We start from the raw sequence: 23,782 nt of genomic DNA on the forward strand, positions 1-23,782 counted from the left end.
TGGCCCAGATTTTTTGTAGTTCTTTTTCTTCCTCAGATACCTTATGTGTGAGGAGATGATAATCTCTTCCAGTCTTTTCAATGACTCTTTGGATTCAATAGACTTTTGGTACTTAGTCCGGCTGGGGGAGCTGGCTGGTAACAAGCAAACCTTGGAGCTGAATTCTCCTGTTGGGCTGGATTGCCTCCTGTGCTTTGAGGTCACAGGGGCATATTTGTTCCTCTCCATTATATTATGAGATGATCCAGACATTGCCAAAAGATGGCATTGCTGATTAGGCTTTGTGATAGCCTCTGAACAGGAGTTTCCCATTGTCTTCCTTATCTGGGAAGCATATTCTTGGGAATATATAGTTGGTGAGGGTTACATGATACCCTAGAGGTTGTGTAAGGTTTCTGGGGTTGCTTCTTGACCACATGGAATAAGCACAGTTAGACATAGTATTCCACAGGTTTATGCCATTTAAGGTTTGCCTCTTGGGCTAGAGTATTACTAAGCAGAATACCAAATTTGATTGGGTTGTTATGAAAGTGGGTCCAATGTCATTTTCTGTGCCTAGTCTTTGCTCTGCAGTTGCTTTCTGACATGAGAAACCAAGAACACCATGGCTTGGGTAACCTGTGGGCAGGGCCAGTGAACTCTGTGTGGGTAATTGCCGATATGCAGCTGCTTTCTGTCCTTGGCAAGACTTAGTACATGTGCTGGAACTGTGTTGAATCCCATCTGCACTAATGTTAGAGCTGATGCCCCTGATGCTGGTAATTGCTGACCTACTGTTACATCTTGATGCCAGGGAGACTTCAGAAGAGTGCCCCAGCCATCAGGGAAAGCTGGCCAGACTAGAGTCCAGATGTTCCATGAGTGGTTTTCTAGAGCAATGCTATTGGCTAGCTCCTCTCATCCAGCAGCACCATTGGCTAGGAAGCAGAACAACTACCAAGATCTGTATGCTCATTCATATGAGCTCTGCCTTCACTGTCTTTCTAATTGCTCTTGCGTGGTCTAACCTTTCAGGATTCCAAAAATGTCTAATGGTATGAGATGGAGGTGGATCCCCTGTGAGAACTATTCTCGCTATCATTTGAGCATAGCCTTCTCTCCTGCAGTTCAAAGGGCACTTGGCTTCATTCCTGAGTCTGGGAAATTCCAAGTGATACTCTTGCCTATGGATAGTTGCCAGTTGGAATTCCGAGGGGATAGAGGGCTGGATCCAGAAAGCTTCTATTCTTCTGTCTCAATGACATTATTCTCTTTGTCGATAGGGATTTTAGAATATGAAAAACAATTCTTATATTACAAATCTATAATACAACTGTCTCTTATATATGTCTCAGAAAAAATATTAAATTACTTCCCTCCCCCTGCTTCCCATTTTACAAAATATTTTCCTGAGCTTATTTTAAGGGGAAAAGCTGAAGTATTTAATTCCAAGATGGTTTTCCTTGTTCACAATATTTATTTTTTCCTGCAGTTGAAAAGATGCTGTGTGTGTAACATGTTTACTTTACAAATGTGAACCTCTGAGTTTGAGGTCCAAGATCCCATGTACAGCCGGTCATAGTAGCACATGTCTGTAACTCTTGCTTCTATGGTGACATGGAAGGCAGAGACTGAACAATCTGGAAGCTCACGGGGAAGCTAGCTTGACATAGGCAACAGCAAATCCTCAAGCAAAACAGAGGTGACACCTAAGGTGTTCTCTTCTCCACGAATGTGCAGTGGCATAGATATATCCACATGCACACATTAATGTACATGTCACATGTTGTGGGATATTTGTACACTGTAAAGAGGTTTTGCTGTGATCGATGCAATAACAAGTTGAATGGCCAATAGCCAGGCAGGAGACATAGGCGGGACTTCTAGGTAGAGAAAGAAGATAATTGAGGAGCCATAGAGATGCTAAATGAGTCAGACACACAGAGTGGGAGAGAGATTAAAAACCACACAGTAGAACATAGATTAATACAAATATGGGTTAGTTTAAGTTTTAAGAGCTAGTGGAATGGGCCTAAGCTAAGGCCAAGCTTTCATAATTAATAATAAGTCTCCCTGTTCTTATTTTTGGGAGGTGGAAGCCCAAAGAAAAATCTGACTACAGTCACACACACACACATATATACACATACACATACACAATTTATCTCTTTTTTTCAATTCAAGGCAATCTAGGTTTGAATACTCCTAAGTTACAGTGATCATTGGTCACGTTGACCAAAGCTTTGTCGTGCAAATGATAAACTCAGACCATTTATAGATTAAATGATTAGTTCAGTCACAGCCCAAAACTCGTGAGCCCATGAAAAAATATTCAGACTGAAATGGACTTTTGGAGTGTGACAGTCTGATCCTGACTGGATAACACCACAGTCCTAGTCTACCCTACTCATCCTTTTGTTTTCATTTAGGAAGGAAAAAAGCCTTAAATGGGTCATATTCATAAATGTCTCTCAAATCATTTCTAAAAGTACACTTGATTTTTTTTTAATTTTAGACACTACCCCATGTGCTTCAAGTTTTGATGTGTAGACACATGTTTAGCTTAGGTGTGGGAGCAGCATATCTCAAACACATTTCAAATATCAGTGTCATGAGAGTAGATGTCTATAAAGTCCTGAGAGTCCTAACACAGTGCTTTCCAGTCAAGCAACCTCTTGGGGTGAAAATGTCCTTCCCTGTTCACACCAATCACAAGACAGAGCTTAGGAACTCTTTGAGGAGTCAGTGGGTTCCTTCACCATCCCATAAGCTAGCTCAAGAAATCTGCCTCTCCAGACACCCACAACTAAACACTGAACTTAACTCCTGGAACCCAGTTGCAGAGAGGGTGGAGTGAAGAGCAAAAGGGTCAAGACTGGGCTGGTGAAACCCACAGAAACAGCTGACCTGAACAAGGGGAAGCTCATGGACCCCAGACTGATGGCTGAGAGGCCAGCATGGGACTGATCCAGACGCCCTGAATGTGGCTGTCAGTGAGGAGGCCTTGGCAATCTATGGAGCCTGGAGCCTCTGGTAGTAGATCTGTATCTATCCTTGGTGTACAAATGGACTTCAGGAGCCCATTCCACATGGAGGGATGGATGCTCTCTCAGCCTGGACACATTGTGGATGGCCTAGGCCCTGTCCTGGATGATATGACAGATTTTGGGGATCCCCATGGAGGGCCTCACCCTCCCTGGGGAGTGAGGGGGTAGGGAGTGGTGAGTTGGTGGGGGACAGGGGAAGAGGGGAGGTAGAGGGAGCTGGTATTGACATGTGAAGCAGGCTGGTTTCTTATTTAAATAAAAATAAATTTAAAAAAGAAAAAAGAAAAAAGAAATCTGCCTCTCAGTAAGTTCCACTACTACAAAATCTTGGTTGGATCACAGAAGTACCCAGAGAGTCAAAATGTCACCTGAAGACCTCAAGTTCTCTCCTCATTCAACAGACATGGCATTCCAGGCAGGACTCAGGAAGGGTGACCATTTGTCCTGGTTAACCTTGTTATGGAGGGACACACCAAAGAAATCCAAATCCACTGGTAACCCTCCAACTCTCCAACACCTGGAGTCCCCTGCTGCTCTCTCGGGAGTCTGTGTGGGGTAGAATTCCCAAGGGATATTTGGGCTCCCCTAGACTTCTTGTAATCTTGCATGAAGATGATAACGCTCACTTTACAAACTCCAGTTTACAAACATTCTGACCCACCACTCCTTCCTAGGCAGCCCAGGTTTGTGTCACTTGGTGCTATTTCTTTTTTTTATTTAAATTCTTTAATTACTACTCCTATTTACATATCCATCCCCCCATTCCCTCGCCCTCCCATCCTCCCATGTTCCCACCAACCCCCCCAACCCATCCCCAAACTCCTCCCCAGGGATAGTGAGACCCTCCACCAGGGACCTTCAAAGTCTGTCATATCATTTGGGGCAGGGCCTAGGCCCTCCTTGCTGTATGGGCTGCAATAGTATCCCTCCATAGGGAATGGGCTCCCAAAGTCCATTTGTGCTCTAGGGATAAAGACTGGCTCCACTGTTAGAGGACCCATAGACTGTCTTGGCCTCCTGTCTGGCTCCCACATTCAGAGGGCTTGGTTCAGTCCAATGCTGTTTCCCCAGCTTTATGACTAGGGTCTCCATGCTCTCACTAGGCCAGGTCAACTGTTTCTGTGGGTTTCTGCAGCACCGTCTTGGCTCCTTTGCTCATCCCTCCTCCCTCTCCACAACTGGATACCAGGAGTATGGTTCAGTGCTTAGCTGTGGGTGCCTGTTTCTGCTTCAAACAGCTACTGGATGAAGGCTCTTGGAATGGTAACCAAGGTAGACACCAATCTCCTTATAGGGGAAGGGCATCAATGACATTTTCTCCACCACTGCTTGGATTCTTAGTTGGGGTCATCCCTGTGAATCCCCTAACATTTCCCCTGTGTCAGACCTCTCTCCATACCTGTACTGTCTCCCTTGTCAAGGCATCTCCTTTCTTGCCCTCCTCTATTCTTCCCCTCTCTCAGGCCTTTTATTCTCCTCTCCCTCCCCGCTCACTCAGTGCTATTTCAAAGCCCTATTCTTCCTCCCTGTCTTCCTCACTCATATGCCACCTGGAACACAGATACACTCAGGCTGAGTCAACCCCTGGGGTTATGGAACTAGATCTGCCTGTTACTGGGCCATTTGCCCAGGTAACTCAGCACACATTTCTTCATTCTTTCTTATGTAGCAACATGATTCAACTTCCTCCAGACACTGTAATGAACAAAGGAAGCAACATAAAAGTAGGCTCACTAAGCTTGTGTTTTGAAGTAAGGGAAAGGCCAATAACAGATAGTTTGGGTTGTGACAAATATTTGGTATTTAATAAACTACAATGATTCTCACTAAAAACTAGTTAGTAGCAGACAGGGTCTGTGACACAGCCAGCTCTTGCTTTGAGGAAACAAATAGAAACCTTCTACTAGAGATTTTCATATACTTAGCAAGTGTAGGAACTGCCTGGGGTCTTATTAAAATACAAATTTTGATTCAATAGGTCTGGAGTGTGGCTTCTGGGTCATGCCAATACCTGGATCACACTTAAGTATCAAGTTTTTTTACAGGCACAAAGAGTTAACGCTTGAAGGGAAAGCTCAAACATCAACTCTACTTAGGGAAGACAGACTCAGCATGGCTATTGTTTGAGGTCTGCAGGAGAATGCTTGATTTCAGAATGGAGTTAAGATTGATGGGAAAAAAAAAGCATGGAAACTACTACAGGGAAATATACTTTAGAAATAGCAGCCAAAACGTATGTCCACACCCTGGCTAGTTGCAAATTTAAGACCTATTCTTTCCCTGTTCATTTACTGGGATTTGGTGTATTCAAGGTTTGTCTTGGTTCTCACAAGAATCATAACTGAGTGCCTGAAAGCTGAACCAAATGCAGCTTTCTAAATCTGCTTAACGTGCCCCTACCTTAGCTTTTCCCTACTGTGTAGCCTCGTTGTGATCAAAAGGATGGCAAGGGCTCAGTGGCTGCTCACCAGCCTCCAAAGGGTTTGTCTTACAAGGGGTCGCTTCCTTCACAGCTCTCAGCTTCTCTGTGGGAACTCTCAATAGAGTAGTGGTGAGCAAGCGAGTCTTGTGTTCCAGGATGGCCCTGACCCACGATGGCTCATCTAGGTACCACTTTACAACTCCCATCGTACTTCAGCAGAGCCACAAGCCCTGTGACAGCCAAAGGGGAAAGTAGCATTGTAAAACTGAAGACAGCTGCTTCCACAATAGAGCTAATTGCACGCTGCATCACAGATCTAAATTAGTAGTGAAAACAGTTATAAAAACCGACAGGCAGTGAAACATGACTCACTTGGAAGCTGCTGCCAGCCAGGCACACTGTCCTTGGCCACTGTTCAAAAACTCACACCTGCCTTTTTTGAATAGTAAACACAGAAGATGTAATTACTAGGAAAGCATATGCCACTTTCCCAATGTGACACTACTCTTTTCTTCCTTGCAACCCAGAATGGCATGATTCTAAACTGACCACAACACTTCTTTACTCCCAGAAGGCTCCACAGAGAAATTGAACCCAGCTAAGGCTTAGGATGAGTTACTGTCCACATATCAGAGACCATCTGTAGTATGTACAGTTTCCAATGATGTGTTTTGCCGACAAGAAATTTCTCAATGTCTTCTCAACAATCAAGGAAAACTTCAAGTTTGATACATAAGAACTACCCATTCCCAGGTGCACATGAGTATAATGCTCAGCTGAAATACTCCCGCAGCAGTGAGCTGGGCCGTCTTCCCTAGCTTCCTTCTCAGCTATCCAGTAATTGCTGTCTCAATAAGAAACAGATGGTACCAGAAGACTTCATCTGTGCCTGCAGCCTAAACACATTTCTGCCTCCTCAGCTACAATCTGCAGTACAGTCTGCAGGTTCCCTACAGAGTACACATGAATCCCACCAGGTACAGCCCAGGGGTGACACCTTCTCCCTCATAGTAGGTTAGGTGGTTAGCAGTGATCACAAACTCCTTGGTTTCTGACCAACTAAGAATAGGCAGTGTCCCTGGGGAAAATACGCTTTGGGCTAGTTACCCAAAATAATTCTTCTCCATCGAAAATAGCCCAGAGAAGCCAAGGGGTCAGCCGCCCTTAAGCTAAAGCATGACAGTTTAGGCTTTAATGTTTACATCATTACAGTCTCATCTGATATTTTTGCATATGCAAATTGTGATGCACTTTATTTACCAGCAAAGTAGAATTTTATTCTGAAACAAATGTCAGAGAGCTTGTTTAATGTCCAGGTGGCAGCCCTGCCTTTGGAATGTTTGGTGTTGGAAATAGAAAACTGGTGTTGTTGACGAGGTGTGAAGCTGCGTATCAACTAATCTTGTCTCTCCCTGCTCCATTAACAGTCAAACACAGACAAGTCTAGAGCCACTGAAGAGACTTTTAATGGTCTTTCCAATACCTAAGATTAAGCACTAAAAATGCACAGTGTTTTTTTTTTCATGTAAAGGAGGGCAGGAGACTATATGAATATTTTTCATGTCATATTACTTTATAAGTAAGATGCTTATAGAAACAAAAGTCCTGTTAGTATTAACTTGAGAATGTAAGACGTGTGTATTCAATTCTAGATAAGCAACCTGTGTTTCATGTTTATAACTTGTGGCTATCTCTCTGAATCTCCCAATTTTAAAATTTTTATTATTATTTTATTGGCTTATGTATTGGTTTTTTGATATAGGGTTTCTCTGAATAACAGCTCTGGCTATCCTGGAACTCATTTTGTAGACCAGGCTGTCTTTGAACTCACAGAGATCTGCCTGCCTCTGCCTCCTGAGTGCTTCTATCAAAGGCATGAGCCACTACCACCAGGCTTGAATCTCCCAAATTTATCTGTAGGTATCCAGCAAGTCATGTCATTTGTAGAGTTTTCAGGTCAGCATGTGCTTTGTTGGTCTCTTCAGAATTCAAGATCAGCAGGTGGGGCAAAGAAGAAACTGAAGCAGGGAGGGGGGGGTCATCTGGAGCAAGAGAAGCGGCCAGCGCTGCTAACTCTCCAGGTTGACTTGAGGGTAGGGGCAGGAATGTAGTTGATTAGATCCCCAGGTCTCATTCACTGGGGCTTATTTCTGAAGGAGGTAGGAAGAGAATTTGTCAGACTTCTCTTCACTGAGTAGTGGTGCTAGACCAGTAAAATTAACAAGGACAATTGGGATCCCAAAACTCATTTCAGCTATAATTAATTCTTGTAAATCAAAAAGTTAAACTTGAAGATTTAGAGCTAGAAACTTCCATACTATTGTCTGTGTTTCTTTATTTTATTTTAGTTTAGTTTTTATTCTTTACATGCACTACATCCAGCTGCAGTTTCTCCTACCTCCACTCCTCCCAGTCTCCCCACCCCTAGATCCACTCTTCTTCCATTTTCCTTTAGGAGCGGGGAGAGCCGGCTTCACGGGAATATCAACCAAACATGGCATGTAAAATTACAATAAGACTGGGCACAAACCCTCATGTAAAGGCTGGATGTGGCAGCCCAGTAGGAGGAAAAGGCTCCCAAGCACAGGCAAAGGAGTCAGAGACATCCCTACACCCTCTGTTAGAAGCCCACAAGAACACCAAACTACGAAACCCTGTAGAAATCTAGTGCAGTGGAAATACTCTGGAATCTACAAGAGTGATCCTGTCTGCATTTTTTTGCATATTAAACTGTTGTATAAAGCAGAAGCTTTAGGATCAACCTCATTTTAAAAGCTGCAGCATGCTTATTCTCTCTCACTAACCAGTGAATTCTATCTAACCTAGATCATATCTTTGTTCAGTCACACCAATATTCTTTGTCCAAGGTTGCCTTGTTTTGACATCTGTCAGTCAGTTCCTCTGTCATCTTAATGAGTCCCCTCCCCTTAAAAAAAAGTTTATTTGATTATCATTTTGCATGTTTGGGGGTATTTTGCCTACATATATGTATGTCTGTCTACCACGTGCATGCAATACCGACTAAGGACAGATGAGGGCGTTGAGTTCTCCCAGATCTGGAGTTGCAGACAAGTTGAGATAGGAATTGAACCTATAGCCCCTGGAAAAGCAGCCAGTGCAATAAACCTTCCAACCTCCCCCTTCCTTTTTATCTTTGTTTTAATAGTATTTATTTTATGGATTTTAGATGAGTTTTATGATACCTTAAGATGAATTCTGAGAAAAAAAAAGAGTATAAAAAATAGAATACTTCCCAAAACTGAATTTATATCTCAAATTGTAGAATGTGTAAGCAGCAGTTAAGAACACAGAGGGAACACAGCTGAACAAGATAAAGCCAAGGACAGAACGGAGCATGGAGAGAGGTAGGAGGGAAACAAATTATTGATTATTCTGAGTGTGGGGGTTGGAGATGTGGGTCAGCAGTAAAGAACTTGCAAGGCTCTGGTTTCCTTCCTCGGTGTTGTAAAAACCAAAAAGAATAAAATACAATGGAGTAAACGTTGGCCTTCCATGGAGACAGTAAGCCACACAGTAAAAGTGGTAGCATTGCAATCAAATTGTTAAACATCTGGGAGTAAGAAAAGCCAGGAACTGGAAATAACAAAACTCATTTGTGCAGGTTTCAGAATGGTGAACGAACAGAGAGCCCAAACCAGTATGGAAATACAGACTAGTTTTGTTGCCTTCATAATTCGAGTCTTGATAACCTCTTTAGTGATGTTGAGTCATTGGGATTTTCTGGGGAAAAGGATAAAAATTTGGGAGGAAGTTCATTATCACAAACACTTACTAACACTAATAATTAGATATAGTTTACTAATTAAAACTGTACTTAATACTATTTTTAAATGATTTCTTAAACATCTAGAGGGAAAACACAAATACAATTTATTTTGGGAACAGTAGTGCATCTGTGCAGTTCCTGATCTATGTGTGTTGGCCTCACTTGGTCAAAGAACATTTGAGTTCATGGAGATGCTAATGTACAGTATTCATTTTTCTTCCTAGCAATTTGGTGAAATGGGGTAATTAGGACCTTATGAAAATAGTATTTTATATTTATTTATAAAATTGCAGGCATGATATCAACAAACTTGGTCAGACTGAAACACAGCAGGTGCTCACATCAACTGATGAGTCGTGATTCTCTTACTAGAGGGAAAATGTGTTTACATTAATCATAGAGGAGATTGGTTATACAAGAAATGGTGAAGTAAAGCAACCGGCTGGTAAAGATAGCTGTAAGACTATGTTTTCTAGAGAACTTTTTAAATACACAGCAGGTGCTCACATCAACTGATGAGTCATGATTCTCTTCCAGCCCTGTGAATACATTCTTCCGACAGACTTTTGTATTTTATAAAATCCAATGGAATTTTTATCAAAATTATGTAAAGTCCATGAATTCATTAGGATGAATTTATTTCTTAGCATGTCATTAATGGAATAAGTATTTATTGAACATGTACCATGAGAGAGTTTGTTAGACTGCAACATGGACACAGGCAAACTTCCTGTCTAAGAAGTTAAGTTCTCACTTGCTACCCAGGGATGCCAAGTGCTTCTCAACATGTTATTTGTAAGCCATGCTTTACAAACATTATTAAGCTATTTATTTTGGAGAATAACTATTCAGATAGATTTTATCATTCCTAGCTGGAGCTAGTTAGAATTTTGCCATATGGCTGCTTTAGCAGAACTTCTCAAATACTTCACCCAGTGACCTGGCACTGTAAGAACAAAACCAACAAATTAAACATTGTTGACGATATCAATTCATATTTTGGTTAAATATTTAAAGGTGGATTTTTTCCAACATATTTTTGTCATATTGTATTAGTTATCGATTACTACATATTAAATTATCTGAATAGCCACTTAGAACGATTAGTATTTCACAGTTTCTCATGGTTTATCTGAATCTTTTTCAGACTTTTTCAAATGTGTTTACAATCAAGTTGTTTACCCAGTGCCTGTGTTCTCACAATGGTTCCACTGTGGAAAGATCAACCTCCTAGCCAGTTCACATGGCTGGTAGCAGGATACATTTCCCTAAGAGCTGCTGGCTGGAGGTGACCCTCAGTACTGCCCACAGGGAATATCCAACCTTGTAGCTGGCTTTAGTAAATAAAGCAAAAGAGAGTCTGCTAGTATGAAGGCAACCACAGTCTTAGACGGCAGGGGATTGTGGGTTTTATTTCCAAGGATACTAACAGGTGAAATTCTAAGAACTTTTTTTCATGATTCCAATGGAAGAGGGAGAATAATGTCATAAGGATGACCACTGTGTTTATCACAGCAAAGAACTGCTTTCTAGTGTGAAAGACCTTGTGAGAGCTGTATCCCAGATAAAGGAGAGCCATTTTCTCCACCCCACATTCCTCCTAACTTAGTATCTCCCCTCAAATGAGAAGTGAGGTTTATTCCTGTCAAGTTCATGCTGCAGATGGGAGTAAGTTAGGACATGCCAGAACATTCCCTCCTTTGTATCTCACTACTGGTCAACAAGACCCCAGGATGAAAGCACATGGGGACTAAAGGAACTGCAAGACCCAGGTGGTTTCTGAGGAGCAAGCAGTGGGGACGGGGACCCTCAGTCAGATGTGGAGATAGAAGATGAGGCTTCATTTCCAATAGGTGCAGAAAACATCAAACATAGCCACACTACTAACCAGGGTAACATAATTGGATATTCAAGCTATTAAAAGAAAAAGAGGAAACAGCAGTCAACATCAATATGGTTTCTATGCCCAGAAATAGTATCTTCCAAAAACACAGATGAAGTGCTTTCTCTGGTAAACGAGAACAAGGGAGTCAGTCACCCACAGTGGATAACCCCACAAGAAGCATTTTATAGGCTCTTCTGAAGTCGGTCCGTCTGCACAGCTTGGAAGGGCAGATGTAGATGAAGAAAGGCAGGCTTCCAATGGCACAAGAAGTGAAAGTTAACTGTTTTGTTTGTTTGTGATTGATTTAAATAAAAATGTTTATGTCAGTGTGTTAGTTACTTTTCAGTTTCAATGGCATATTTGTCATGCATGGCCGAGAAGAAAGAGTTTATTTGGGCTTACAGCTTTAGAAGGAACATTCCTAATGCCAAAGGTAAGGTAGTAGCAGGCCACCTGAACAAAAGGCTGAGAGATCCTATCTTTAAACATAGATTCAAAGCAAGATGGGAACTATGTAGAACTAGACTATGAACTCCTTAAAGCCCACCCCAGGGATGTGGTTCTTCCAGCAAGGCTGCCCCACCTCCCTAAACAGTGCCCACTACTCTCCACCAACTGTTCAAATACCCGAGCCTATCACCCAAAACAATCATAAACATTAAAAATGCATTGTTGTAAGAATTAAAGGACGTCAGCATCACAGGAGATGGTGGGAAAAATGGGACTAGTCTGTCACAGGCACCTGAGATGACCCTTCACTGTGGTGTTCTTTGAAAGTAGCTTCTACCAGTTAAAAGTGTGTGTTAGATGGGGCAGGAGAGATGATGCAACTGGAGAGATGACCATCTGTTGTTCTTTCAGAGTGCCCAAGTTCACTTCCCAGCACCACATTGGTACCACAGCCAGCTATAACGTCTGCTCCAAGCAATCTGCCACCTCTGCCTTCTGACCACCTGTAGTTTCGTGTAAACAAATGCACCATACATACACTTAACTAAAATAATCTTAAAATTCTATTGGAAATTTAGTGCAACCATTACATTCTTTTAGAATAAATAAAAATTATATAGTAATTGATTAAATAAAATGTAATTATGCACAAAATTAAAAGCAAAGAGGTCAGAAAATAGGGGACATACTCAAAAGTAAAAACAATGAAAAGTTACAATTATAGTAGATTTCAATGCACCCATATAGTCACCTTAGGTATGATTGGTTTAACTATCTGATTGAAGACAGAGACTGTTAGAATGATTTAAAATAAGATATAGCTACACTGCTTATCTATAAGAAATTAATTTTAAATATAAAGATTTACACAGATTAAACAGGAAAGGTATGGAGAATGATATGCCATGTCTATACCAACTGTCAACAGAAGGCAGGAGCAGCCTTGTGATTTTTAGATTAAGATGACTTCAAAACCAGAAAGGTCAGCAGAAATAGAGAGGAATGTTACATCATGAAAAGGCCCTTTTCCAAAGAAAATGTAATCCTCAATGTAGATAGGTTTAACAAAGGATTGAAAATACATGACAAGAAACTAATAGAAGCAAACAAAGGATTCAAGATACGTGACACCAACCTAATTGTAGCAGACAATTTTACTATTATAGCTGATACTCCTGTGAGTAATTTCCAGACAAAGCAAGAAGAAAATGCCAGCACTTCATGTCCCAAACTTCATAGCACCCTCCTGCTCTCATTGGTGCCCATAGACTCCACAGTCAGCAGTAGCAGAGTGCCCATTCTTCCCATGATCATGAAAAACTTCACAACAGAAAAAGATTCAGGGCCAGAAGAACTTGAAATCGTACAAAGAGTATTCTCATATCACAATAGAAATCAATAATAGAAAGATAGCTGAAAACATTACTAAATATAAACAATAATATAATACGAGTAGTATTTCCCAAACACCTAGTATATTGACCAGACTTGAAGCTAGGTCCCACAAGATAACACATACAGAGGGCAAAAGATGTATGAATATAGCTTCAACTATAGCCAGGATAATTTTCTATCCAAATCATGACACAATACAGAAGTCCTTAAACTTTTTAGCTATGGATTTCATTTGGACTCTTTGACATTATTGATAATATCACTTTTTATTTGTATTGGATTGTATCTACTGGTATTTATGGTATTAGAAACTCAAGAAGTTTTTAAAGATAATTGTTGATTCATTTTTTTAAGTGACAGCCATAAGCCTCCAATATTTTAGTGTAACACATTTGAGTGCAAAGTCATCATTTTCAAAACCAAAGGAATTTAGTAAAAATTTTATTTTTGCAAGTCTCTTCAATGTCTCGCTTAGCATAATGATCCCCACATACCCTTCAGTAGCTTGTTGTTAATTGTTATTTTATATATGAAAGAAATCTAGCCTCATACAGACATGTAGTTCGAAAAAGAACTATGTAATGGTTTTTATTGCCTTTTAAAATACTTGTGGTTATTCTTTGATAACACACCAAAGTGCAGCAAGCGGTAGTTTTTAAAAGAAATCTTCGAAAGTGTCAATGAACTTGCTCTGTTCTTTGTACCAACACATTACAGCCACCTGGTCTATTTTGCATGTTAAATAAACCCTTTCTTCATCTCTGCTTTTCTAACGCCATGCGTTGGTCATTTGGGAAACATTGCCCTCCTGTATCACACAGAATTTGCCAACGTTGACACATTTCCCAACACAGCATCACAGTCATTAATATCACACCACTCTTATCAGAAAAGCCTTTCAATATTGGGAAGCTGTCAAGCTCACAGTGGCAGATAGGAATTTTCCAAAATTCTAATTTTTTTCTTGATAGCTTAAATTTTATTGTTGGCAACAAATACTGTCAGTTGTTTTCCTTGAAGTGACAAGTTCACTTTGTTCATTTTTGACAAATGTCTGCCACACACCTAAGTATGAATAACCATAGTTTGTCAGTCATTCTTTCAAGTAAAAATGACTTTCAATGAAAAGGGAAAAAAGTCTAGCTAGCTCTGCTCTCAAGTATCTGCACAGAGCCATATTGTGCTTCAGGATACAACAAAGTTGTGCATACTTATACCTCCCATTTTGTCACACTCTGGAATCGAGATTGATCCAAATTAGTAATTATTACTGCAGGACATTCTTTTTTTTTAAGATTTTATTTATTTATTATGTATACAACATTCTGCTTCCATGTATATCTGCACACCAGAAGAGGGCACCATATCTCATAACGGATGGTTGTGAGCCACCATGTGGTTGCTGGGGATTAAATTCATGACCTCTGGAAGAGCAGTTGGTGCTCTTAACCTCTGAGCCATCTCTCCAGCCCGATCCAGGACATTCTTAAGAGACACTGGCGTTTCTCACTTGTGAATGAACAGTGGTTAAAAAAATAAGTCCACCTGCCTAGGTTGATACCACTAGCTGGATTTGGAATAAAGTCACAACGCTCTCCACCATGACTTTCCAACCATCAGTTCACTTTCAACCAAGATAAAACCTTAGTGTTTTATCAAAATACTTTTGACCCAATGGTATCCTTGAATGTTCTAGAGGATCGATCCCCAGTGAGGCTCAGGGACCTTGAATGTTATCCTGCAGGGAGATCAATGACTAAATGGTCTCTATCACCATTGTTAGCAAATGGTGTCCCTGAAGAAACTTGTATACACTGGGGTGAATTGAGATGCTGAGAATGAAATCATCTTAATAGACAAAAGTGAATTATTCTAATTAGATCAAAAAATCCAAATAATCAATGTAAACTAGGGGTCGATTTAGGCTCACTATAGATGTGGGGATTTTGCAGTGAAGCTTCTGGAAGGCAGTAGTAAACACTGATGGTATTTTGCTTCCCTGTCATTGACTGAGATGGTGAGGGGAGCATGCTGCATTTTGAGGTGGAATTGTGAGTTCACCTAAGCAAAGAGCTGCCCCCTGCACAGCTCCTCCTATAACGGTTACACACAAAGCTAGTGTTCCGTGCACTGCTAGCAGCATCTATTTTGATGAATAAGCTGGTTTTCAGGGTTCAGGTGTAGATTGTTGAGCCTGTGTGGCTCGGGTTTACCAGGTGGTTCGGTGCCGCAATCACGTGTTGTGGAGATGGAACCTCTCAGGAGTGGACATTGTAGGTGACATGTTTCCCGAAGCTCTCAGAGTCCATTAGAACCGGTAGCTTGTGCGGAGAGCAAAAGCCTTTTCGCATTAGCAAATGTTATTTGGGAACTGTTAACCAACACACAGCCACCTCCCACCGTCCTCCCCCTTCCAAATTTGATGGGAAAAAGCAGCTTTTAGGGGCCAGAGCAAAAAGCAGAAGTAGACATAAACAGAGTTAAAAAGTCGGGTTCTTTTCAGACTATCGACGACAAGCTTTCAGCTGGAACGAAAATGTAATTAGCAAGTTCCATAATGCAGTTTGCCTCATTTAGCTCTTCACTGGCCTTACAACAAATTCTATCAGTTAACTTGTAAAGCAGATGTATCTGCTATACCCTGGCTGAGCTGGTTAGGGAAGGCAGCCTCGAGCAGGTGCAAGAAACACAACCGGATGACCTTTAACCAGCAGGCCAGCCTGAGACTTGGCAACAATGGACGTGCATCATTGTCTAAAGGCTCCCCTGTAAAGAAGATTGAGAAATGTTCCATGTGAGGAATAAAGAAGAAGCTGAAAGACCAGACTCAAATTCTAACAGTAAGCGTCGATATTCATAATCTTCCCACAATGACCTCAAGTGTCATGTGGGGACTGAGACACCACTGATTTTTTTAAATCATTTTTTTATTTGAATTAGAAACAAGATTGTTTTACATGACACTCCCAGTTCCCTTCTCCCTCCAGTCCTCCCCCACCCCCTAACTAAAACCCTACCTATCACATATCCTTTCTTCTATTCTTCCCCTGACTCAACCTTTCTGCTCCCTCATGACCTCTGCATCCTTCCTCTTCTCCCCTTCTCATTCTCTTAGCTCCCTCCCCCCTCTTCCCATGCTCTCAATTTTCTCAGGGGATCTTGGCCCTTTCCCCTTCTCCATGGGACCATGTATGTCTATCTTAGGGTCCTCCTTGTTTACTAGTTCTGAGACACCATTGAATGCAGATGGCTCCTTCCAAAATATTAGCAGTGACTATGAGGCCAGCTAGGTTTTTTTTAAATAATGTTTCTCTGTTTTATTTTTTTATCCACACTACTTTTACATAAAAAAATAATGTAAAATGATGAATAAAAACAAAATTTGAGATCGTCCTGAAAGGAAAATGGCAAAGATGAACAAGTAATCATTTAAAACATACTTTATTCTGTTCAGATTTGGTGAACTCAAATCCTACATGTGATGTGCTGAGCTTCATAAATACATGACATAATCTGTACTTCAGAACTCAGAAGACAGGCAGAAAGGACCAACCTAACAGTGCTCAAAAAGAACTGAGCTGGAGTGGCATTTGGAAAAGGAGAGAGAAATCTTCCTGGCAGAATTAAGGAAGTCTTCACAAACAAATGGGTAAACCAAATGATGTTTTAATTAAACCTGTGAAGATGTTTGCAGAGATAAAATTCAAGGTGGCTTCCTCCCCCCTCTTTTGGGGGGGGTGGTAGAGGAGGAAGGGAGGGAGAAGGGAACTGGGATCATCATGTAATTCAATCTTGTTTGTAATTCAAATATATAAAAAATAAAAAACTCACTCTATGAAACAAACAAAAAAAATTCCAAGTTGGGAAAAAAATCTTGCACTAGGGAGAAACCTGATTCTTATAACACAGAACACGTAGGATCATAGTACTTCCTAGAAATGCACAGTGAAATGCTGAAATTCATATTGAGCACACTATTAATTTTTGTTTCGTTTTCTTTTGTTTTAAATAGTATCTCACTATGTAGCTGTGGCTAAGGTGAAACTCACTATGTAGACCAGGTTGGCCTCAAATTCTCACAGATCCACCTGCTTCTGCCTTGTAAGTGCTGGGCTGAAAGGCGAGCAGCATCACACCAAGCTGCTAGCATATGAATTTAATATTAAAATTCTTTATCACTGATCATCAAGGCACTTTGAGCCTTGTCATATCTTCTTGTTTCAGGAAGTTTTCATTCCAAGATTGTTAGACATATGGACAATTATTGTGTATTTTTAGTGCAAAAAATATTGGCCCAGATGACATTCAAAGAATCTTCACTCATTTTTCCTATGAGAGATGAATTGCCATGTATATGACATGTAGAGATTTTCAAAATGACTTTATGTGTTATTTGTTCATTTTTTATACCTTACCATCTTTATCTCCAACAAGCCTTTTATTGTCCTTATTAACTTGTAGTCACTGTGTGGATGGATGGGTTGAATGCAATATTTCACAACACACCTGTAACGATAACTCTTTCTGCCAAGCCACCCGTGCCCTGCTGCCACATGGGCACCCAAAAATAACACACAGAGAATTATATTAGGTGCAATGCTGCTGGCCAATGACTACGATTTCTTATTTGCTAGCTCTGCCTTAAGTATCACCCATAACTATTAATCTATAGATTTATAAAGACTTATGTTACGATAAATCTTTCCACCAAAAGCCGCCTGAGCCCCACCGCCACGTATGAGCTTTACTCCAGCCGCCTGCCCGAGTTAGGCCAAATGAACACACAGAAACTTGTATTAGGTTCAAAGCTGCTTGGCCAATGACTAGGATTCGTCATCTGTTAGTTCAGTCTTAATAATCATAAATCTATATATTGTATAAGACTTATCAGACGCCTTATTGGCGTCCCTCCTTGCCGGTGGATCACATTGTGCCGCTGGAGGAGCAAGGGGGAAAAAGAGAGAACACTTCCTGTTTCCTTGCTAAATATGAGTCTCCTTGCTATGTCACTTCCTGCCTGGATCACCACTTCTCTACTACATTTCCCAGAATCCTCTTTGACTCCCAGTCCCTTCTAACTTGCTGTCTCATTGGCCAAACAGTATTTTATTTACCAATCAATAAGATAAACATACACAAAAGTACTTCCCCCATCAGACTTATCTTATGGAGGACGCCATGTGTCCTCTTCCTGGGATCACATGGCAGCTCCACAGAGAAGAGAGGAGGAGGAAGAGCACAATTTCCTGCTTGTCCTTGTTTATATTCTGAGTCTGCCTGCTATGTCACTTCCTGCCTGGATCACAAGACTTCTCTTGACTACATTTCCCTGAATCCTCCTGGACGCCTAGTCCTACCTAACTTGCTTCCCTGTTGGCCAATAGTACTTTATTTATCAACCAATAGGATAAACATACACAGAAGCACTTTCCCCATCACACATCATACATCATGAGTTGATCATGTCAATCAACCCCTCCCAACCTCTTTCCTACTGTCTTCCTCCTCCCTTCCATGTCCTGATCCTTCTTCTTTTGCTTTCAGATGAACTCCTGTATTTTGTTTAGTCTTCACCAAAGAGAAAAAGGTGTTGATGCTTGTCCTCCTCTTTGGCACATTTCACATTTGATGTCCTCTAGTTCCATCCCTTGCCTGCGGTCAATACTATTTTACTTCTCTACTGGCTTCATAAAACTCCATTGTGTGTATGAGGTTTGGGTAAAAGTGGTGTGTGTACATATGGGATGTCTATCATATGCCTTTATCCATTCATCTGTTGATGCACATGTAGGCTGAGTCCATATCTTAGCTACAGTTAAAAGTACTGAGTAATCTGGGTATGCAGATATCCGTGTGCATGCAGATACCATTTCCTCCCATGCATACACAGGAGTGGGAAAGCTGGATTGTAAGAAAGTTCTAGTTTCAGCTCTCCCAGTGAGCATCACTGTTTATTGATTGACATTCCTTGCAACTGTGCCTGGGGGCTTTTTTGTTCCACACCCTGCCTGCATGCATATATATGTCCCTCTCACTTGGGAAAGATGAAATTTCATTGTAGCTTTCATTTGCATTTGCCTGATGTTAGCTACACATACCGAGCATTCTTCATCTCTGTACCAGTCGTTTATACCTTATACATTTGTGAACTGTCTGCTCAGATCATTTCCTCATTTTATAGCTGGGTTGCTTAGCTTCTTTCTTCTGGCTCAACTCTCTATTATTACATGGAGTTTGAACAATGGGAATACATATCCCCATCTTGCTTCTGACATTTTGGGGGTTCCCTCCATTCAACAGAATGTTGACTATGGATTTATAGAATGTAGGCATTGTTATATAGAGGTTTCTAGATATTCAGGATATTAACCACCTGGAATCTAGTAATTCTGCTGAAGATTTTTCTCCCATCCAATAGATTTTTTTTTCACTCTGCTGACTAATTTCTGTACATGAGCTTTTAAATTTTTCCCTTTCACACAATATACCCTGATTAGAGTTTACCATTCCTCTACACCTCCCCTCCCAACCAGATCCACCTTTTTGACTTTCACTAGAAAACAAGCAGGCTTCTAAGGGAAGATAATAAAATATAATATGATAAAAACATAGGCAAACAAAGAAAAGGAAACGATCCCAAGAAAAGGCACAGGCATCAGAGACACACTCATTTGAACACTCAGGAATCCCATAAAACCACTAAACTGGAAACTGTAACATAAATGCAAAAGGCCTGGTCAGATCTGTGGACTCCCTGTACATAACGCCTCAGTCTGTGTGTCCATATGAGCTTTGCCCATGTTGGTTTAGAATGTCTTGTTTTCTTGGTGTCTTCCATTCTCTCTGGCTCTTAGACTCCTGAATCCTCTTCCCTAGGGTTCCCTGAGCCATGAGGGGGGTAATTTGATGGCAATTTCCCATGTGGGAATGATAGTTCCAAGGTCTCTCACTCTCCCAATAGAGTCTTGCTGTGGATCTCCATATTTGATCCCTTCTGTTGCAGGATGAAGTTTCTCTGGTGATGATGGCTGAGCAAAATAATGATCTCTAAGTCTAGCAGAATATCATTGGGGCTTAATGTCAGTTTGTAGAGAGCAATCTATCTTGGCCAGGGTTGTTTAGGGATTCTCATGGGACCACTTTGGCCAACAACTCAATTAGGTGCAAACTATTCCCAGGACTGGAAGCTTCATTTGAGGACAAAGTATGGCCAGTAGGGAATCTGTCTTCCCATTTGGCAATTTCATGTATATCCCTTTCATATATGTATATATATTAAGCTTTAGATTTCCATACTATTCTTTAATTGTCACTTAACTTTAGCTGTCTCTCACCATATCTCCCTTGTGCCCTACTCCCATAATCCTCCCCATTTAATTATCCCTTTCTGGTCCCCAATCTATCCATAACTGTCTGTTCTATTTTCTTTTTCTAATGAGATCTATCTGTGCCTCATAGTCTCATACTCTATACCTAGCATCTGTGGTTCTACAGACTGTAGCCTGGTAATCATTAAGTTAAGAGCTAATATTCACATATAAACAAATACTGATGATATTTTTCTTTCTAGGTCTGGTATATCTCACTCAGGATGATTTTCCAATTCCATACATTTACCAGCAAGCTTCATTTTTCTTAAGAGCTGAGTAATATTCAATTGTGTAAATGTACCACATTTTTGTCCATTCTTCTGTAGAGGCACATTTAGGTTGTTTTCAATTTCTGGCTGTTGTGAATAGAGCAGCAGTGAACATGGTTGTGTAAGTGTCTCTGTGGTAGGCTGAAGTATCCTTTGGGTATATGTGTTAGATGGTATAGCTGGATCAATTCCCATCTTCCTGAGGAACAGCCACACTGATTTCAATAGTTGCTGTACGCGTTTGCACTCCCATCAGCAATGAATGTTCTCTTTACTGCACATGTTTGGCAGCATGAACTGTCAATTGTCATATTGATCTTAGCCATTCTAACTGGTTTAAAAAGATATCTCAAAATAGTTTTGATTTGATTTCCCTGATGACTAAAAATATTGAAAATTCCTTTAAGTGTTTCTTAGCCACTTAATTTCCTCTTTTGAGAATTCTTTTTTTTTTTTTTTTTTTGGTTTTTTGAGACAGGGTTTCTCTGTGGCTTTGGAGGCTGTCCTGGAACTAGCTCTTGTAGACCAGGCTGGTCTCGAACTCACAGAGATCCACCTGCCTTTGCCTCCCAAGTGCTGAGATTAAAGGCGTGTGCCACCAACTCCTGGCTGAGAATTCTTTGTTTAGGTCTGTACGCCATTTTTAATTGGATTATTTGTTTTCTTGATTTCTAGTTTCCAGAGTTTCTTGAATATTTTGGATATTAGCACTCTATGAGATATGTATTTGGTAAAAATCTTTTCCAAATCTACATGTAGGTTGTCATTTTGTTCAAATAATAATGCCATGCAGAGGTTCTCAGTTTCATGAGGTTGCTTTTATTGTTGATCTTAGTTCTTGTTCCAAAGGTGTTTTATTCAGAGTGCTAAGTTTTTCCCTGTGCTAATAAGTTAGGGAACATTCCCCCACTCTCTCTTCTTCCAGGTTCAGTGTGCCTGGTTTTATGTTGAAGTTTTGGATCCATTTGGACTTGAGTTTTGTGGAGGGTAATAAGTATCTATTTGGATTCTTCTACATGCAACAATATAGTTTGACCAGACTATTTGTTGAAAATGCTATCTTCTTTTCTTTTTTTTTTCTGGCTTCTTTATAAAAAATCAGGTGTTCATACATGTGTGTACTTGTGTTTATGTCTTCAATCCAATGCCATTGATCAACCTGTCTGTTATGTGACAATACCATTGTTTTTATTATCGTAGCTCTGTAGTGCAACTTGAAATCGGGGATAGTGATAGTTTCAGGAGTTGTTTTGTTATTCAGGATTATTTTAGCTCTTCTGGGTTTGTGTGTGTGTGTGTGTGTGTGTGTGTGTGTGTGTGTGTGTGTGTGTGTGTGCTCCCATATAAAGTTGAGAATTTTCCTTTCAAGCTCTTTGAAGAACTATATTGGAATTTTGAAATTTTAATGGAGTTTGCATTGAATCTGTAGATTGCTTTTAGTATGGCGGCCATTTTTGCTGTATTAGTCCTACCGGTTTGTAAGCATTGAAGTTATTTCTGTCTTCTAATATCTTCTTCATTTTTTTCCTCGATGTCTTGGAGTTTTTTTATCATACAAGTCTTTCACTTGCTTTGTTAGAGTCACCCAAGATATTTTATATTATTTGAGGCTATTTTGAAAGTTGTTTTCATGATTTTTTTTATCAGTCCATTTGCCATTTATATATAGGAGGGCTACAGGTTTTCATGAGTTAATTTTGTACTTACTTACTTTCCCCAAAATGTCTATCAGCTGTAGGAGTTCTCTAGTGGATTTATGTGCCCTATTATATCATCTGCAAATAGTGATACTTCTTCCATTCTAATTTAAGTTGATGTTGGCAATGGCCTTGTCATAAACTGCATTTATTATATTGAGGTATATCTCTTGTATTCCTTATCTCTCCAGGGCTTTTTAATGATGAAAGATTGTTGGTTTTTGTCAAAGACTTTTTCTGTACCTAATAAGGTGATCATGTGGTTTTTGTTTTTCAGTTTGTTCATATGGTAGATTATATTTATCAATTTACATATTTTAACCATATCTGCATCTCTGAGATGAAGCCTACTTGACCACAATGGGTGAATTTTTTTATTTGTTCTTAGATTCAGTTTACAAGTCTTAATTAGGTATTTTTGCATCTAGATCCATAAGGGAAATTGGTCTGTAATCCTTGTTCTTTGTTGGGAGTTTATGTGGTTTGGGTATCAGGGAAACTGTAGCCCTGTAAAACTAATTGGACAATGTTCATTCTCTTTGTATTTTGACGAATATTGGTATTAACTCTTCTTTGAAAATCTGGTAGAATTCTATACTAAAACCATCATTCCCAGGGCCTTTTGTTGTTGTTGTTGGAAGACAACTATTTAATGACTGCTATTTCACTTGGGGTTATTGTTTTGTTCAAATTGCTTCTCTGACCTTGGTTTAACTTTGGTAAGTTGTATCTATGAGGAAAATTATACAATTATTTTGGACTTTCCAATTTGATGAAGCACTGGTTTTTAAACTATGTCCCTGGGTTTCATTGGTGTCTGTTGTTATGTCCCCCTTTTCATTTCTGATTTTGTTAATTTAGATATTCTCTCACTGCATTTTAGTTAATTTCATTAAGGGTTTGTTAATGTGATTTATTTTTCTCAAAGAAACAACTCTATGTTTCATCCATTTTTTGTATTTTTTGTTTTTTTCTATTGTATTGATTTCAGCTGAGAGTTTATTTCTTGTCATCTATTCATTTGAGGTTTGATTTCTTCTTTTTGTTCTAGATCTTTCAGGTATGCTGTTAAATTGCTAGAATAATATTTCTTCAATTTTTTTAATATAGGCATTTGGTACTATGAACTTGCCTCATAGAACTGCCTCCACTACGTCTGAGTTTGGGTATATTGTGGTTTCATTTTCATTCAATTCTATAAAGTTTTTGATTTCTTTCTTGACCCATTTTTCATTCAACAGTGAGTTGTTCAGTTTCCATGAGTTTGTAGGCTTTCTGCTGTTTCTGTTGTTGTTTATACACAGATTTAATCCATAGTGGTCTGATAAGATTCAGGGAGTTATTTCAGTTTTCTTGTGTGTGTTGAGACTTGCTTTGTGTCTGAGTATGTGGTCAATTTTGGAGCAAGTTTCATGAGGTGCTGCAAAGAAGTTATTTTATTTTGTGTTTGAGTGAAATGTTCTATAAGTACTTGTTAAGTC

The sequence above is a fragment of the Cricetulus griseus genome, assembly GCF_003668045.3.
Source record: "Cricetulus griseus strain 17A/GY chromosome 1 unlocalized genomic scaffold, alternate assembly CriGri-PICRH-1.0 chr1_0, whole genome shotgun sequence".
NCBI classification, from domain to species: domain Eukaryota; kingdom Metazoa; phylum Chordata; class Mammalia; order Rodentia; family Cricetidae; genus Cricetulus; species Cricetulus griseus.